Consider the following 17,255-nt stretch of genomic DNA (forward strand, 5'->3'; position numbering starts at 1 on the left):
GTATTCATTTTTGCTAGAACAACACAGATGAAGGGACAGCTAAGCATGACTTAGATAATGTAATGAATAGAATACCTTTTATTATCCACTATGTCAAAAACATTCACTTGCCAAAAAAAGGTTCTGGAAATGAACAGTATTGAGTTTTGTTTTGTCATTTAAGCCAAAATCTCCCTTATACACAATAAATAAACTTCCTGGTCAGGAAACCTATTTTTCAGATAATAAGGCAAATTTCAGAAAATTATGAATCATCATATATACTAAATCACTGGAGTCCAAATTTATAGAGCTTGAGGGGGGATTTTTAAATCCTATTCATGAACTGTTTAGACAGCTGACAAAAATATGCAGAAATAAGGGTAAAAATTGGAACACTGGTGCAACACATGATAGCTTTCTCAAAAGGCAGGGCACACCTACTTATGTGGTCACTGGTTGATCATTTTTCAAAGGGCATCACAGCACTTCCATTTGTCTGGGATATAGAATGGCTCAAAAATGTGAGGAAATGGCATGTCATACCTACATACTTTTGATATAGAAGCCTCTAGTTTCCAGAAGCATTCCTCCTGACCTGTGAAGCTGATCTCCAACGCAAAGCTGCCCATCAAGGGAACATCATGACTGATCAACACTTACCCTCTTTTGATCACAGACTTGCAAACTGCATCTACATCCCAAGCTATTATAGTCCTCAAATTGATGATTTCACAAGACACACCAAGCTTTTCTTGTGCCATAGAAGCCACCTCTCGGATCACGTGAACCTGAGTGCCCCAGGCAACTAAAGTAACATCACTCCCTTCCTGTATGACTTCAGCCGGGGACAGTGGGATGTTATATGGCTCTGCAGGAACCTGTACTACTCCTGTCCTGTAAAGTATTTTAGGTTCAAAAAATATGCAAGGATTTTTATCCTCTATGCATGACAAAAGCAGTCCCTTGACCTGGAAAGGGCTTCTGGGCATAGCCACCTTGATTCCCGGACAGTGGGCAAAAAAAGCTTTAGAACTCAGAATGATAGAGAGCTCCGTGGCCAGCACAGCCCCAAGAAGCCAAATGATGAGGTTTCTGCACTTAAGAAGACCACCAGAGTGATCTTTGGCAGCTTCATTAACAATCTGATCAAAAGCAGGGAAAACATAATCTGCAAACTGAATTTGCAATAGCGGTAGCACCAGTTACCGCAATCGCAATTCCAAATCCAGCAATTCCTTGTTCACACAATGGGGAATTAAAAACTCTATCTTTTCCATATTTGTCTCACAAATGAACAGTGCATCTAAAAATTCCACCAAAGGCAACACGTTCACCAAAAATCCTGCAGTAGGATCTGTGGCCATTGAGTTATCCAAGGCATTTGTTACCATCTAGAAAAGAATCACTTCCTGAGTTTGCCTGTAGTTCTCGAGCTTTGGGTCGGGTTGGAAATTGCAGTGAGTCACCTGCTGCCACCAGGCCATGTTCCCGCCGCCGGCACCGGCCGAGGCAAGCTGCAGGAAGACTCAGGGCAACTCCACGCCATGTACCCACTAGTGCCCCTCAGCCCCCAACGCACAGACTGAACATTTACTCTGAATCACAAAAATCCCTTTTACTCATCCTTTCAGTCTCCAACTAGAAACTTTTTTACCAGAACTGCTAATGATCCATTAAACTTTAGATTGGAATTCTACTCCATCTTATCCACTTGCCCACGGAAACAGGGATGGTCCAAGGTCGGAGGGTAGAAGAAAGCATCAGCCAAGAACATACAAATGCCCCAGTATCTATCTATTGAAACTGAACAGACACCAACCCTATGATCCAGCAATCCTGCTCCTGGATACATATTGTTGAGAAATGAGGTCTTATGTCCACCAAAAGACAAATACAAATGTTCATGGCAGCTTTATTCATAATACACAAAAATTAAACAAGTCCATGTCAATCACCAAGAGAATGGATAAATTATGGTATATTCATTAAATGGAATACACACAGCAGTAAAAAAGAATGAGCTGCTGAAATATACAATAATGTGACTGAATCTCAAATTTTTTTGTCATATTTTTTATTGTGGAGTATAACATATATACATATAAGTGATAACCTTCAAAGTGCAATTTAACAAGTAGAGAGCAAAATTTCAAAGAATGCTATGGGTTACAGTTCCACCATTTCAGTTCTTTCCTTCTAGCTATTCTAATACCCTAGCAACTAAGAAAAAAAATTATTTAGAGATTCAGTATTCATAAACCTTTGTTAAATTCCATCTTGTCGGTTGCTACCCCTTTCTCCAGTATAATCAATTTCCCGATCTTCAGAGATGTCTAGGCAGTAACCACCTTAACTTGTTCATGTTGAAAAGGGACACATCTGGTTGATGTTCTTGAAGAAGTTATTGCTTCTAGGTTTTGGGACTTGGCTGGCACAGGAGCTCTCTGGAGGATTTAAGTTTTCGGAGGAATAAACTTAGTGAGTGAACCTTTCATCGAGTCTCAGATAGGAATCCGATCAATGCAAACTAGAGTCTATAGTTAACAGTAAGATTGTAATATGCTTCCATTAATTGTAACAAAGGCAATATACCAGAGCTAAATGTCTATAAGAGGGGTATATAAAGGAGGGGTACGGGATTCTTGGTGGTGTTGTCTGACTTTTTTAATTTTGTTTTTTCTTTTGTTGCTTTTTAGTTGTCTTTTTTTTTTTTTTTTTTGACTCTTCCTCTTTCTTTGTAGAAGAAATAGAAATGTCCTCATATAGACAGTGATGGTGAATGTATAACTGTGATTATACAGAGATCCAATGATTGTTTGCTTAGGATGGAACATATAGTGTGTGAATAAAATTTTAAAAAATAAACAGAGGGATACAAGTGCTGGAGAAAATGTGGAGAAAGGGATGTACCTAATCACTGTTGGTGAGGAAGTAGAATGGTGCAGCCCCTCCGGAGGGCAGTGTGCTGGTTCCACAGAAAGCTAAGCATGGGGTTGCCACATGATCCTGCAACCCTGTCATTGGGTATATACTTGGAAGAACGGAAAAGAGGGACATGAATGGACATTTGCACAGTGGGGTTTATGATGGCAGTATTTACGATTTGCAGCAGATGGAGGTGGCCTAAGGGTTCATCGACTGAAGAAAGGAATGGAATGCGAACTGTGGTGTATACATCAATGCAATACTGAGCTGCTACAAGAAGGAATGAAGTTGTGAGGTGAATGGACATTGAGAAGAGTATGTTGAGTGAAACAGACCAGAAATTAAAAGAAAAACATTATAATGCCTCACTAATATGGACTAACTATAATGTGAAAACTCTGAGAATTGAGTCTGAGAACACAGGTTATCAGGGGAAGGCTTATTGTAAAGGTTCCTAGATTGTAAGCTCTTACAGCAGTTACATCTATTCCTGAGTCTGTAATGGCTATTTAAAAATTCTGAGATGCTGAGCTCTTTGTGTATAACCTGGTCAGACCCTGGAACTTTGGGTATCTGTGTGACACCTGAGACTCAGAGCCAGATTCTGTCAGCATTACCCCATACAGCAAATGTTAGAGTCTGAAAAAGAGATCAAACTTCAATTAGAGAAAGGAACCAAATGGACTTGGTTAGGACTAAGGTAAATCAGACTAAAAGGTAAAGGATGATATGGACAGCATTTTTAAAACTTCAACTTCTGTGTGAGACCAGAGGAAGAGATGTTTATTACGTGCAAAATCTATGTATTTTTTTGTAACACACTATTAATTTAATTTGCATAGTTATTTTGTTCAAACATCATTAATTACATGGAACTTTGAATAGGGAGTGAAATCTGGTTGGTTTGTACAGGTTAGTGTGGAGCCCCAATACATTACACAGTAATTTGGGCAGAGAATAAAAATATATTTGCAAAGCCCCTTTGAGGGACTGGAAGAAAATGTGGAAATATTAAACTTCCTCCCCCTGGGGAATTACCGATATTCTCACAAGCATTGGGGACTACCAATTTAGAAGGCCAAGCCCTAGATCTTGAGGCTTGCAAAGGAAAGGCTAAGCCTACTTAAAATTGTGCCCAAGAGTCACCCCAGAGAACCTCTTTCGTTGCTCAGCTGTGGCCTCTCTCTCTAAGCCAACGCTGTAGGTAAACTCACTGCCTTTCCTGCTCTGTGGGACATAACTCCCAGGGGTGTAAATCTCCCTGGCAACGTAGAACATGACTGGCAAGGATGAACTTGGCCCTGGCATCATGGAATTTAGAGAGCCTTCTTGGACCAAAAGGGGGAAGAGAAATGAAACAAAATAAAGTTTCAGTGGCTGAAAGATTTCAAATAGATTCGAGAATTCATTCTGGAGGTTACTCTCATGCATTATATAGATATCCCTTTTTAGTTTTTAGTGTATTGGAATAGCTAGAAGGAAATACCTGAAATTGTTGAACTGCAACCCAGTAGCCTTGATTCTCAGTGATTGTGTAACTACGTAGCTTCCACTGTGTGACCGAGTGTGATTGTGAAAACTTGGTGGCTCGCACTCCCTTTATCCAGGGTATGGAAAGATGAGTAGAAAAATGAGGATAAAAAGTAAATGAACAATAGCAAGGGATGGGGTGTATGGGATGTTTTGGGTCTTCTTTTTTACTTTAATTTTTATTCGTATTCTTTTTTTGGGTGTGGTGATGAATGCACAAGTATATAATGGTACTGTGAATAACTGATTGTACACTTTGGATGACTGTATGGTCTGTGAATATATCTCAATAAAACTGAATTTAAAAAAAGAAAAATAAGGTAACTGGGAGTACATAAAAAGTAAAAAAAAATTTTGCCTCAGAAGAAATATCATGAAAGTAAAACAAGCTACACAATGGGAGAAAATAGTAGGAAACCACATATTCAATAAAGGAGTAATACCAAGAATATATAAAGAAATCCTTAAATTTAACAACAAAAAGACAAATCAATTAAAATATACAAAAGACTTGAATAGACCTTTCTCCAAAAATAAATACAAATGACTAAAAAACATGAATAGGTGGGCAACATCATTACCTATCAGGGAAATGCAATCAAAACCACAATGATACATCATTTAACACATACTAGAAAGGCCACTATTTAAAACACAGAAAACAACAAGTATTGGAGTGGTTTGGAGAAATAGGAACACTTATTCATTACTGGTGATAATGTTAAATGGTACAGGCATTGTAGATGACAGTTTGGCTGTTCCTCTGAAAGCTAAGTATACAATTACCATGTGACCCAGCCATCCCTCTACTAGGAATAAACCCAGAAGTATTGAAAGCAGTCACCCTAACAGATATTTGCATACCTATGTTCATAGCGGTATTGGTCACATTTGCCAAAAGATGGAAGCAACCCAAATGTCCCTCAAACAATGAATGGATAAAAAGTATGTGTGTGTGTGTGTGTGTGTGTGTGTGTGTGTCTATACACACACACACACAAACACAATGGAATATTATTTAACATTAGAAAGGAGTATAGTTCTGATTCATGTGACAGTATGGATGAACATTGAAAACATTATGTTGAGTGAAATAAGCCAGACACAAAAGGACAAATATTGTCTGACCTCCCAGAGAGGAAATGATAAGAATAAGCAAAATCATTGTCAGAATATAGTTTGCCAGGGGCTGGGATGGGGGTAGGGATTGAAAAGTTCATGCATAAATTGTATATAATTTCTACTGGGGTTGACTGTAATATTGTAATATGTTGGTAGTGATTATAGCACATCATTTTGAATGTAATTAACAGCACTGAATTATATATCAAATGTGGTTAAAGGGGGAAACTGTAGGTTGCTATTTTGTTACTAGAACAAAAATTAAAGAATGAATATAGGAATGTACAACACAATGAATCCTATTTTAACTATGGTCTAGAATTAATAGCACAATCATAAAAATGTTCTTTCATGAATTATAACAAATGTTCACAATTAATGCAAATTGTTAATACTCTGTATTTTATGTATTTTAAGCATGATGTCTCAGTAACCTACAAATCTCTAATGAAAATATTCTAATACCAATATATTAATTAAAGGAAACAGATACCAAAAAGAATTGGATAAGAAGGGAACTAAGAAAAGGATGTAATTACAGTTTGCAGCATTTATTACATTTGTAGCAAAAATGATTTTTATTTTTTCATTTTAATCATTTTGTTCAATCTATAAACATTTTGCTTTTATTTCCCTCTAAACATAATTTAGAAGCTTTATGGTTTTAATATATCTTATTTGAATGTTTTAGTTTTTCCTTTTTCTTCAGTTCCTTTTACTCACAGCATTTCATCTAACTCTTTTCTGAAAAGGATATTGGGGATCACTGAGGGCAGGGCTTCCCTAACTATCTGTGATGAAGGATCCAATCTTAATTTTTTCTCCTAATCCACTGTGGGGCAATACTTTAGTAAAATACAACAAAAGTAATCATACACTTGCATGTCACAGCAGTATGAAATTGTTATTAAGTTTCTAAATGCTCACTCTCAATTTCTGTATTTTGCTGCACACCAGTGACATTCACACTCAGAGTAGCACTGATTGATCAATTCTGCTCCTTTGATTTATTTTTTCTTAAATAACATTTATTTTTAATGTGGAAAAATTAGGAGATGCAGAAAAGGAGAAAATAAAATCTCTTATAATTCTACTATCCACGTATAAAAACTATTAAAATTCAGTATATTTCCTTTTTAAATCTCTTTTCTATATACATGAATTTTTTAACGGCTTTAATGAGACATAATTCACATACCACACAGTTCACCCATTTAAAGTAAACAATTCAAAGGCTTTTCGTATATTCACAGTTGTGTAGCCATTACCAAAATCTAATTTTAGAACATTTTTATCACCCCAAACTCTGTACCCAATAACAGCGACTTCCCATTTCCCCTTCCCGCAGCCCCTAGCAACCACTGATGTGTTTGTCTCTATGTGTTTGCCTATTCTGAATGTTTCATATAAATGGATTCATACAATATGTAGTCTTTTTGATTGGCTTCTTTCATTTAGCATAACGTCTTCACGGTTCATCAGTATTGCAGCATGTATCAGTACCACAAGAATGGATTAAGTTTAAGATCATGTTTTTCTGGGGTACACAGCTCTAAATATGTTACTAGAATAAAAAACCAAAGGACTATACAACATTACCAGTGAACCCAAATTAAACTATGGACTATAGTTAGTAGTAAAATTATAATAATATTCTTTCATCAATTGTAACAAAAGTACCATAGTAATGCAAAGAATTAATAACAGGGAAAAAGGTGTGTGTAAGAGGGAGGTATATGTAAACTCTGCATTTTCTGCATGATTTTTCTGTAAAACTACAAGTTTTCTGATTTAGAAAAAGCTTATTAGCTCTTAGATGTTTTATTTTATTTTAAATCTCTTCAATTTTGGTCCCAAATTCTTATGTTTTGATATATTATTTTTGACATCTATTTGCTCTCCTTTTTCAATGTTTTTTACCCTATTTCTAATTCCTTACATTCAGTCTTCTCTTAACATTTGTTAAGGCAAAGGCAGTGTTCTGCCTTAACCTTAGAAAATGTTAAAAAATTCTGATATCTTTATAATTTGTCCCATTAACTTGCAAAAGAGAGATAGTAAAACACAGAAGTCAGAAGTCATCTGAAGAACCCAAGCATTCTGGCTTTTTTTCTTTCTTTTTTTGGATTTTGGAAGGAGAAAATCAGAAAAGAAAAAATGCATTGGCAATGTGGAATAGTAGAAATATATTTCATAAGCAAACACTATTTCTCATAAGAGCATATTTTCTGACTCCAGTTTTCTCAAGCCTGGAATTTCTCTTGCAGATGTCAAAATCTTTCTTGATCACAAGAGTATATTATCGTATGTTGAATTAAAAGGAATCTTAGAATTACAAATCTGCTATTTGAGCACCTTAATTTTATTGCTTAAACTTAGGAACTTGTTTAAACCTGATTAGTAAAACTACTTTAAAATTTTTATTATCTTTCCAAGCCTAAAGTTAAAATGTTCATAGTACAACACTGATAATCTTAAACTCAGGGAGATGTTTTCCTCTCCGTATAAGTTTTTGGTGTTGGGGAAAAAACATATATAAATATTTTAAGAGACTTTATTTTTTAGGACAGTTCAAGATTTACAGAAAAATTGAGAAAATAGTAGAGAAAGTTTCTATATACTCTATACCCAGTTTCCACTATTATTAATATTTTACATTAGTGTTGTACATTTGTTAAAATTAATGAGCCAATATATGTTATTATTAACTGAAGTCCATACTTTATTAATATTATCTTAGTTTTTACCTAATGTTCTTATTATGTTCCAGGATCGTAATTTAGTAATCATGTCTCCTTAGCTCCTCTTGGCTGTGACAGTTTCTCAGATATTCCTTGTTTTTGACAACCTTGACAGATTTGAAGAAAGCTGATCAGATACTTTGTAGTATGTCTCACTATTGCAATTTGAACAGACATGTATTTTTATTCCAAATTTTCTCAGAAGAAAAGGAAGATATATTTTTAACTCCTCACCTTCAATCCTCTGTTACTGATTTACTCAAACATTTTAAATTGTCTTTCTCTTCACTAATACTTTTCCTTTATAACTATGATTGGTAATGTTTGGTAAACAGCATAGCCAGGCTACAGGGGTAGCTCCAAAGAGAGTCTGCTCTACAACCATGAGGTTGGCAACATCTCCCCATCCTACACCTCACCCACCTGACAGTCCCTGTCCTCCCCTGAACCTTAAAAAGTACAGCATTCTGAAAACCTCACCCCAGGAAACTTGGGAGCTTCCACTTATGTTTGTGCAGACTCTAAACTTGATCTACCCAGAAATGCTAAACTTAACATCTCACACCTCTAATCCCAAAAGAGAGAAGCTTCATGGTTTAAAATCCCTGGTCCCCAAAAGACTGAATCATTGAATCTGGGGCATACCGGCCCAGAGTGGCCTTTTCTACAATCTCCCTAGGCTAATTTGGTAAAGATCAAGTTGATGTTGAACTTGGTAATGATTTCATTTCTTAGATACTGCTCCCTTCCCCTTGAGCATGGACCAGAATTAGTGAATCTCTTCTAACAAATAGAATGTAACAAAAGTGAGGGCCCATGAATTCTGAGACTAGGTCATAAAAAGTATGGTGACTTCCTCATTGCATTTACTCTCAATCATCAGCCATGTACTGAGGACACTCAAGCAGCCTACTGAGAAGCCTGCAGGGTGAGAAACTGAGGCCTACTTCCAACAGCCAGTGAGGAACTTGGGCCTCTTGCCAGTAACCATGTGAGTGAGCTTGGAAGTGGATCCTCCCTTAGTTGAGCCTTCAGATTACTGTAGCTAACATCTTGACCACAACCTCCAGAGAGACCCTGAGCCAGAACCCCCCAGCTAGACTGCTCCTGGAATCCTTATCCACAGAAACTACAAGATAATAAATGTTTGTTTTAAGCTGTTATGTTTTGGGTAATTTTTTGCACAGAAATAGAAAATAATATAGACATTGTGAAGAAAACATGTGGAAGGAAGAACAGTCAGGACTCTGTAGCAGATACTGATCTGCCTCAAAGTGTTTCTGTCCAGCTGGGCCCATTTTCCTTCTTAACATCACAGAACGATCCTCTTGCTGTGTGACTTCCCATGGCTCTTTTATAAAATAGGTTTAAATGCAGGCTATGGTTACTATAAGAGGATAGGGACACACAGCACTCAGTGGAGAAAAATTCACTTAATTATCACCTGTGGTCATCATTTGCTTTATTAAAAGCAAGGCTTGGGTAGAGCATTTGTGGTGGACAGATCATAATGCGTGGGGTGGGAGTGTGTGTGGGTGCGAAACGAGATTCAAGAGCTTGTTGCTTCTAACTGTGATATAGAGTTTAAGGATAAGATTTTAAATTCTTAGCTCAAGGCATGGCCAGATGGCCAATCTCAGGGAATTTCTAATATGGCCCTAAAAGAATTTCACACTCATAACCACAGGGCTGATGTAGCTGTAAATCAGATATCGCCTGATACTACAGGTTTCTGAATTACAAGATAGATGGAACTCACAGTCTTAATAAATCTGTTATGTAAAAGTCGGGGCATCAGGCAAGAAAGAACGGCACTCCAAGAATTAGAATCTGATCAAGCCTCTAGATCTAACTACCAGTTTACAGGAAAATAAGGGCCAGAAAAACATGTGAAACCACACCATAGGAGCAGTGATCAAAATGCAGACTATGAGGAAAGTAAATAGGAAAATTGTGGTAAGGGACAGTCTGAGCATGGCCTGCCATCTTTCCCTGAGACCACAAATAAACACTGTACCTGGGACCAGATGTGTCAGCCTGGCATCTAGGACAGATGATCAATGTAGGCTAACTCCTTTCTTGGGGCACCTTGGCATAAAACACATCCCCCAGCAGATAGTGACCTGCTGGCACATTTCCTCCCCTGCTGTCACAAGCATGCATAAAGATTTGCTGGAAACTGCTTGGCTAAACTGCGGACATTTTATGGCACCTGGCTCACCCCTGTTGCTACACATGTTCCCAGCTGGGAGAAGTAGGGTCCTTTGTCTGGCAGCACAAGAGAGGTGCATGCATACCATCTCCTTACACTGACTGTGGAGTAACACCAGCTGGACATGCGGGGCTGATACCCACCAGTGAAACTGACCTTGCTTTGACTCTTCTATATGTGAGTAAATGTTCCACCCAGAGCCTGTGTGAGTTGTGCTTTTGTTGGCAACCCCAACACCTGCAAACCATGGAATGGGTTGAGACGTTAGGATTGCAGTTCCTGCTGGCAAGCATTGTTATGCTTTTTGCTACCTCACAAGCAGTAAGACTCCTCCCCTGGGGGTGTTAACAGAAATCTCTTTTCTCCAACAAAAATAAACTGGTTTTGTCTATAACAACAAAAAAAAATTAACAGAAAATTTTAAAAAATGGACAGATAGTAAAACTACAGATTAAAAAGGATTATGCAAAGAAAAATAAATTCAAACACAATCTTGCAAACACAATCAGGCTAGGAAAGACTGACTTGGGAAAGTCACCTTCGGTAAGCCCTCCTCCCAGAATCTGTCCTCAGGCAAAAGCAGCTAAAGACAATGAAAGGAGTGTCAAAAACACTAGAGGCATGCAACTACCAAACTCCAACCCAGCAGTCTGGACTCCTGAAGACAATTATATAATAATGTAGATTACAAGGGGTGACAGTGTGATTGTGAAGACCTTGTGGATCACACCCCCTTTATCTAGTGTATGGATGAGTGGAGGAATGGGGATAAAAACTAAAGGATAAATTGGGTGGGATGGGGGGATGATTTGGGTGTTTTTTTTCACTTTTATTTTTTATTCTTGTTCTGGTTCTTTCTGATGTAAGGAAAATGTTCGGAGGTAGACTGTGGTGATGAACGCATAACTATGTTATCATACTGTGGACAGTGGATTGTATATCATGGATGATTGCATGGTATGTGAATGTATTTCAATAAAACTGAATTTAATGAAAAACAAACAAACAAACAAACAAAAAAACACTAGAGGCAGACAGTCTGGAACAAAGGCTTGCTGGCTTCAAATATTGAGCGAGGGAGGTCTGTCTCCTGGGAAACAGAGGGCCTACTAAATCTTGGAAACAGGGGAACGACAAAGCAATTAAGAAGCAAAAGCCCAGGACAGGACAGGTCCAGAAAGACAGGGAAAAGGATGCACACTGCACTCACCTTGGGAAGACCTTCCTGACAAGAGGGCTGAAGCACAAAAAAATCTGTCTTATCATCAGCTAGTTATAAAATCAAGACACAGACATCTTAGGGAATAAATCCCAGAGTTAACATTTTAAAATATTAAAATGTACAATCTCAATAAAAATGGGGAAAAAATAAATAAATAAAATGTACAGCATGCAACAAAAGAGTACAAGACAAAAATAAGAATAGGAAATGAGGGCCCATCCAAAGGAAGAGGATAAAAAGAACAAAAAAAAAAAAAAAAGAAAAAGAAAAAGAAAACGTAGATATATCAAACAAAGCCTTGAAAAATGATCTTAAAAATGCTAAAGGAGATGAAGCAAAGTACAGAGAAAGAACTACAGGATTTCTGGAAAACAATGAATGAACAATATGAGAGTCTAAGTAAAGAGACAGAAAATTTTAAAAAGAACCAAACAGAACTACTGTAGTTGAAGACCACAATAACCGAAATTAAAATGCCCAGGAGAGTTTCAAGAGCAGAATGGAGCTGGCGGAAGATCAGTGAACTTGAAGACAAGACACTTGAAATAAGTAGGCTGAGAGGCTGAAAGAAAAAAGAAATACTAAAAGCAAAAATAGCCTACGACAGCTCTGGGACACCATCAAGTGTACCAATGTATGCACTATGGGAGTCCCAGAAGAGAAGAAAGGGGCAAAAGGAATACTCAAAGAAATAATGACAGAGAACTTCCCAAACTTAGCAAAAGATGGGAAAATGCAAATCCAAGAAGCTCAGAGAACACTAAACAGGATAAACATGAAGAAAAATATACCTCACCATATGTTGATCACACTATTGAATGCAAAGGACAGGGAAGGGAGCTCAGAAAGCTGCAAAGGAAAGCAATGGTTACGTTCTAGGGAGTCCCAATTAGATTGAGTGCCCATTTCTCATCAGAAACCATGGAGGCAAGAAGGCATGGGTTGAAATACTTAAAGTGCTGAAAGAAAACATCTGCTAGCCAAAAGTTTTATATACAATGAAATGTTCATTCAAAATGAGGGAGAAATGAAGACATTCTCAGATAAACAAAAGCTGATGGAGTTCATCACTACTAGATCTGCCATACAAGCAATGCTAAAGGGAGCTCTTCAGACTTAAAGGAAAGGCTACGAGACAGTGGTTCAAACAGAAATAAAGAAAGACCTATGGTAAAAGTAAACATTTCGGTAATTATAAATGACAGTATTATTGTAGTGTATTGTTTCGTACATAACTCTACTTCTTACTGCTTACAGAAGCTAAAATGCAATGTATAAAAAGTAATAATAAATCTAAGATTTTGGACATACAATGTACAAAGATAATAGTAACAAGTTTCAAAATATTGTGCAGAGACAAAGGGTTATAGGAAAAGCATATGCGCATGCTATTGAAGTTAAGCTGGTATTAAACAATATACGATTCTTAAAAATTTAGGATGGTAAATTTTAACCCTATGGTAACTACAAGGAAAATATATGAAAAGCATATCCAGATAGAAATGAGAAGGCACTCAATATGGTACAACACAAAACATCAAATAAATACAAAAGTAGGCATTAACTGAAGTGGGGGGATAAAAAAGGATGTATGACTTACAAAGGCTAAAAAGGAAAATGTCAGGAGAAAGTCCTATATTATCAGTAGTGACTTTAAATGAAAATAGGTTACACTCTCCAGTCAAAAGGCAGAGATTGGCAAAATGGATAAAAAGCTTAACCCAACAATATGCTGTCTGCAAGAGACTCACCTTAAATTCAAAGATACAAGTATGTTGAGAGTGAAAGAATGGAAAAACTATACTATGCAAGTAGTAACTAAAAGAGAGAGGGTGGCTATATTAATATTGGGTAAAAGAGACTGTAAGTCAAAAACAGTTACGAGAGACAAAGATGGTCATTACATACTGATAAAGGGGAACAGGAAGATGTAAGAATTGTAAATATACAAAAATATATATCCACCTAACAGCAGAGCCCCAAAATATATGAAGCAAATACAGACAGATTTGAAGGGAAAAATAGATAGTTCTACATTAATAGTAGGAGACTTTAATATACCACTTTCAATAATGGATAGAACATCTAGCAGATGATCAATAAGGAAGTACAGGACTTGAATGAAAGACTAAACCAAGTAGACCTAACAGACATATATAGAACACTTCACCCAACAAAAGAGAATACACATTCTTCTCAAGTGCACATGGATCATTTTCTAGGAATGGGAATGCCATATTTTTTTACATGATTTTTCTGTAAACCCAGAACTTCTCTAATTAAAATAATAACAATAATAATAAGACATACTTCACAGACCTGTGTATCTGGTGTTTTAATGAGGTAATCCATGTAAATTGCTTCACACAGTGCCTAGATCACAGAATCTTCAATAAATGCTGGCTACTACTATTAAAAAAATAGTACAATTATAATAAAGCGCTATCATCAATTGTAACATATGTTCCACACCAATGCAAGGTGCTTATATGCTGTTCTCCACCTGGGCTTTTTCAACTTAATATGATACCCTGAACATCTTTCCATTTGGGAACTTCCTCACTCTTTTTCACAACTGCCTAATGCTCCATGGTGCATATGTACCACAGTTTTAAAAATCAGTCCCTGGAGGGATACTTGGGTAGTTTCTAATCTATAGATACTACAATCAATAACCATACATACATCGTTTTGAATGTAAGCAAGGGTATCTGTGGGAAAAATTCCCAGAAAGAGAACTGTTGGATCAAAGAATAAATGCAGTTGTGATTTTGATAATCACTAGAAGTTGTAACACACTGTTCCACAACCAGCACCGCAAGACTGGTTCCTCACATCCTTCAACACAGAATATATTGCCCAAAGAATGAATGTTTGCCAATCTGACGAGTAAAACAGTATCTCAGCGTAGCTCTAATTTGCATTTCTCTCATTACAACCAAAGATGGGCATCTTTTCATATGCTTAAGATCTATCTGTAACTGTTTTTCTGTGAACTCACTGTTCTCCAGTCTTTTGGCTATTTTTCTGCTAGGTTGCCGATAGTGAATTGTTAGATATTTTACAATGAATGATATATTTGCATTTGGAAAAAATAAAGATTCAAGGGGGAAAAATGTTAAAATTTTAGTATAAACACAAACATACCAGCTTTCCTTCCACAAATCTGGGATCCCGTCAACTAGAGAGATAAACACACTTCCGACGACTTGGCCAGAAGCCACGACCCAGCGGCGCATGCTCCAAACATCCTCGCTTGACTTCAAGGAGCTAGGTATCTCTGTGCACATGCTCCCTTGATTCCTAACCGGAATTTGAGTGCGCATGCTCTAAAGAGCTCGCCTTGTTTCTAATAGCAAATCTGTTGCGCATGCTCATAAACCCGCGCTCCTAGGAGTCTTTCCTAGTAGCGGAAAGGTGTTGCGACCCTTCTTCTGGATCCCAGCTGTCAGAAAGTGTCCCGAGGCGCAATCCTTGGTTTGAAAAAGGAACCCCAGTGCGTATAACAGTGACAAGACATCTTCCTGTGACCCTCAAAACAAAACACTGCGCATTACACCAAAGTATATTCATCACCCAGCCCTCTTAGAAGTGTCTAATGTGAATTCTTTTTAAATGTTTTTAATTGAGAAAACCGCCTGTTAAAATTCGCAGAGAAAAAGATGCTGTGACTTTCCCACTTTAGTTGACGCAACGGAGAATTAAGCCAAAAGCTGTCCTGTTGCCTCCATGCCCCCTCCGCCGGAGACGGGTATCTGGTTATATTGGGACCTGAAGAGAAGTTTCTTTAGGGACCAGTGAACTCTCTCTCTCTCTCTCTCTCTTTTAATGGGTCTTACAAAACATTAATATTTTAAATTTTCCTCTCTATAACAAGTTGAAATGTCAGGTAATACTTGTTAAGAAGAGGTGTGATAGAGATGGCTGAGCCAAGTGTTTCTTCAAAACTCAGTTTTTCACACCGTTTCAGAAGCTGCCCATATGCGGTAAGATGCTTCCTCAGAGCTCTAGTGGGCTGATTTATTTCTGTAAATGGACCAAGGCCTTGAATGCAGCCCCGCACAACTGCCTCACTCTTGCTTGACGTCAGTTGGAGAAAAGCTAGCAAAGAGTGAAATCCAGGAGACCTCTCCCTAATCTTATGTACCATATGTCTTGGCCTCTATTACTAATGTTGACTATAAAATGGGTGCATTGTATTTGATAGCTGTAAGAACAAACTCTTTAATAGCAATTTTGGATCAGATTTCTGCATTAGAATTTCTTTTTATTTTCCTGAAGCTTGTAACTACTTCTGATTCCAACATGTTACACTCTGTCACCTTGCCAATAGTTAGATTAAGAAGTTATATATATAAATATATATTGGTTTTTCTACAGATCTCTGGTTGCCCTGTTTCAACACCTTGCAGATATACATTGAGTAGGTTCTTTGCACCGGCTACACTTTTTGGACTTCTTGTCCTCAGAACTTCGGCCCCTTCTGCCCCCAGGTTATAGAGAAATTCATCTGTGTTTTCTTCTAGTACTTGTATGATTTAATTTTTTACACAGAGGTCTCTGATGCATTTGGAATTTATCCTAGTATATGGAATCACGTGTAATCCACATCTGTCTTTTTCAAAATAGTTATTCAGCAGTCCCAGCAGTAATTATTAAAAAGTCCATTTTCCCTGAATGATTTGAGATGCCACTAAATGTATTTACTTGGGACCATTTCTGGTCTTTCTATTATGTTCCAGTGATCTGCTGGTACCACAGAGTTGCAATTACAGAGGATTTATAATATGCTTTCATATGCTAGCCTCCTCCCCTCCCCTAACTGCATTTCTTTTTCTAGGATTCCTAGTCCTTTTTGCATATTTATTTTTCTTTATGATATTTAAAATCAACTCATTTAGTTCTAGAAAAAAACTGTTGGTATTTTATTGGGATAGCATTAACTTTGTAAGTCAGCTGGGAAAGCTGACAACTTTTTAATGAGTTTTCCAAACCACAGACAAAGGCTATTTTTCCAAATGTCCAAGTAAGGAGTAAATATTAATGAAACAAAAACCAACATCACAATAGTTAAAATTAAGTTTAACAGGAAATGGCCAGTCCACCCTGGTGATTAATCTGTAAGCAAAGGCTTAATTACTGTAATATTATGTATTATAGGAGGTAGTCAATCAGGTTAAATTTACCTATGCCCAAGCTTTCTGACTTCTGTGTACAGCAGTTTTATTTAGAAAATATGGGTTTCACAATGTCATATATTACATAAGTTAGGAAAATGTTAAACTATTTTGCAATATACACCATTTCTCTAAATAAAAAATGAAAAGGAAAAATAGTCTGTCAGCTTGCTGCTTAGCTCAACTTTGATAAGTACCTTTTGTAAACAGCTTGATTTAAGTCTGGGATAATATATGTATTTACAAACCAAATTCTATATAGTTTTGCATGCAGGACTTTTAAAAGACACTCTCTGGGCTAAATTTAAAGTTTCATGAGTTAAGAATGAAAAACTTTTCATGTC

At 37.0% G+C, this 17,255-nt stretch overlaps 1 protein-coding gene and 1 pseudogene across 3 annotated transcripts in view; both read right to left on the reverse strand.

Annotated features, from left to right (window-relative positions):
- Positions 1 to 17,255, reverse strand: part of KIAA1841 (KIAA1841 ortholog) — a 111,764-nt gene that overhangs the window by 15,016 nt on the left and 79,493 nt on the right. The window lies entirely within an intron of this gene.
- On the reverse strand, positions 432 to 1,466 carry LOC119512756 (annotated as a pseudogene).

This window comes from Choloepus didactylus, chromosome 17 (assembly GCF_015220235.1).
Source record: "Choloepus didactylus isolate mChoDid1 chromosome 17, mChoDid1.pri, whole genome shotgun sequence".
NCBI classification, from domain to species: Eukaryota; Metazoa; Chordata; class Mammalia; order Pilosa; family Megalonychidae; genus Choloepus; species Choloepus didactylus.